This window comes from Myotis brandtii, unplaced genomic scaffold, assembly GCF_000412655.1.
Source record: "Myotis brandtii unplaced genomic scaffold, ASM41265v1 scaffold479, whole genome shotgun sequence".
Classification (NCBI taxonomy): domain Eukaryota; kingdom Metazoa; phylum Chordata; class Mammalia; order Chiroptera; family Vespertilionidae; genus Myotis; species Myotis brandtii.
In genome coordinates this window covers 3,380-6,192 of record NW_005368305.1, presented here as the reverse complement: position 1 = coordinate 6,192, position 2,813 = coordinate 3,380, and the positions used below count along the sequence as shown (strand labels likewise).

At 50.8% G+C, this 2,813-nt stretch overlaps 1 pseudogene; it reads right to left on the bottom strand.

Annotated features, from left to right (window-relative positions):
- The window catches only part of LOC102264051, a 6,043-nt pseudogene extending 3,456 nt beyond the window's left edge, over window positions 1-2,587 (bottom strand).
- Window positions 2,588-2,813: the final 226 nt, after the last annotated feature.

Below are 2,813 nucleotides of genomic sequence, written 5' to 3'. Positions count from 1 at the left end.
AGGGCGGAGCAAACAGCTATGGCTGATCCTCAGTCCTGCCCTAAGAGGCCCCGGGTCTCAGTGTCCCATGGTAATCACTGCCAGTACCTCTGAGAGAAAGCCGCCCTCGAGTTTCGACCGATGCCAGACCGTCCAGTTTCTCCCCATATGAGTCTGGGTCCCCAGAGACTTGCCTGGAACTGGAGTTCAGAGCAGTTGGGAGCTTGTGACTCCCTCCTGATTATAAAAGACAACTGCGTCCTCCGTTGTCAGCCCTTTCTACGCTCACGCCTCGGTACCTCTGCACTTTACTTCTGCACCTCCTCTGAGTCTCAGTTTGCTTTCCTCTTTTCTTCTAGTTGTAGAATTTCCACTCAGCCAGCCTTCCTGTGGTTCTGGATGATGTCCGTTTTGTCTTTTATTTGTATTTTTGAAGTGGTTGTGCGAGGCAGCAATTTCTGATGTTTACCTATGCCGCCATCTTGGTTTCTTTCTTGTACTTTCTTGATATGAGCTTCAACCAGTTCCAGGGGCACCTCCTCCCTGACTGAGGAAACTCCTCCAAAGCCGCTTTAGCTGCAGCAGATGCCACTGGAGGCTCCACCACAGATGCCAGAAAGGCTACCATGCTCATGACAGGTTTCCTGACTGGCTGAAGGGGTTTCCTGACTGGCTGAAGGGGACCGGCAGGGAGGTCAGGGGCCCCAGGTAGGCGTCGGAGTTCTCCATGTATGGGTCCTCGTTGGGGAGCCTCAGGAAGTGGAAGACTGCCCACGTGCTCTGACACTTTGTCCAATCATCCTTGTACATCTCCAGGCCTCCAGCAGTAGCAGCAGGGTCTCCTGCTGTGTCCACTCCCTTCCAGTGCTGCACCTTTACTCTGTGCCAAGATTTTTTTGGAGTAAATGTCAGTTCTGCAAATCAGTTGGTTTTTCCTTGTTCTTCTTAGGAAAATTTAACATCTGATGAGCAGCAGGTACCTGAGGTGATGGAAGGTGTAGAGGCACAAGCCCGAAGGGGGTATCAGTCAGCACATTGAAGTGAGGTAGGCGGGGGTCCCATCGCCATGGGCTGGCTTTCTGGGTCCACCTGGTAATTAACAAGGCCCCACTGCTCTAGGAAGGTGTGAACCCTCATCACAGCACACACGTCTCCAGTCAAGTTCCTCGACAGGTGGTGCTGGTCAGATATTCTTGGGGGGGTTAGTCGGTATGTGTCAATCATAAAATTTCAATATGCCAAGTATATCTCTGGAGTCTTGGGTTTGTTTTTTCCATTGAAAAAACTCAGGAAGAGCTGACGTTCAATCAAGTGAATACAGTTATAATCAAACCAGGATGGGTAGCTGGGAATGATGATGTGATTGGTCTGCTCCATCACATTACCCTCACCAGGGTCAACCAGCCAACTCTGATCACCTTTGCTGGGATTGTCATCTTCCTTTCCTCCTGTTGTGACTCTTTCTTCATCCTGCTCATCTAGATCAGCTTCAGTTCCTCCTTTAACAGGTGTATTCTCACTTTCTTTGGATTTACATTTTTTGGGAAGCACCACTGCCTCTATATTGGGCACAGTTGTGGGGTCTTCCATGTCCTTTGTAAGGTCTTCCTGTTCATCTTCCTCTTTCTGACTCCTGCCCTTCCCATAGAGGCTAGCTTGGCCGTTCTTCCCACTCTTCTTCTGTGATTCTGTGCGCGTGGGGGGTAGTGGGGAAGGCGAGTGTTTCCTCTTTAGAGCATTAGCTGATGCCTTCCTATCTCTTCCCTCGGGACTTCTGACAGGCTCTTCATTCTTTGTGGAAATTTGCTGTTCTGTTAAAGACTCATGGGCTTCCTGTTCTCATCCACCTCATAGTCCTCATTCATCCATTCCTTGAACACACCAGTGTCCAAAATCCATTTTGCATGAATCTTCCACAGCTTTTCTGGAATTGGTGGATCTTCAATTTCCACATCAACATCATTACTCTGGACCCAGGTATCACAGCTGCCAGGGTAAAAGCCCCAGTGGACCAGCACTTGCTTGTCCTTCCTCATCAAGGGTCTCAACCACTGTTCGTCCTCTTGTGAGGAAGAATGTGGGTAAATGTGGTGGGAAGCTTTCCACTTCTCGTTAGTGAATGTGCCCTGATGTTGTTGGACATCAATTTGTTAGCCAACTTCAGGTCAATGTCTGGAATGAGGTAGATGTTGGGTCTGGTCAGATAATTGCTCTGCACCAATGTTTTTTCAATATTCATAAACATCTCAACATTACGATCCATTCGGGATGGATTCTGTAGATCAAACCTCCACCAGCCCTGGTCATTCTTATACTTGTAAGCAGCCCCGAGAATGTGACACAAGGCGCCTCTATCTGTGAAATCCATGAAATTCAGCAGGGAGCCTGGTGAAGGCCGGGTTGGCAACATGCTTCCAAAGGCATCTTCCTGGAACTGCAGGAGCTGCACCAGCAGCCCCGCCAGCATCTTATTGGTGGGCGCATCCGCGTGGACGTACTTCTTGTAGTGCTTACCCAGCCACACGCGCACCGAGTCCAGCTGGAACACTGTCTCTGGGCTCTCCCACAACTTACTGGCCGGGCCCCGTCCTTCCGCCCGTGCACAGGGCCAGGCCCATCAGCCCGCCGCTGCTGCAGCTGCCATTGTCGCTGTCCGCAGTCTCCACCTCCCAACCCGCCCAGGCCCGCGGCCGCGGGGTGTTCCCCCTTCGTCCGCACTCTCCGCGCATCTCCGGCCCCACCCCTAAATAATTATAAGTACCTAGGATGTGGAGATAGTGTGCTAAATTCAAGTGCAGCAGCTGTCTAATTTGCCTGTAGATATCCCGTGATTA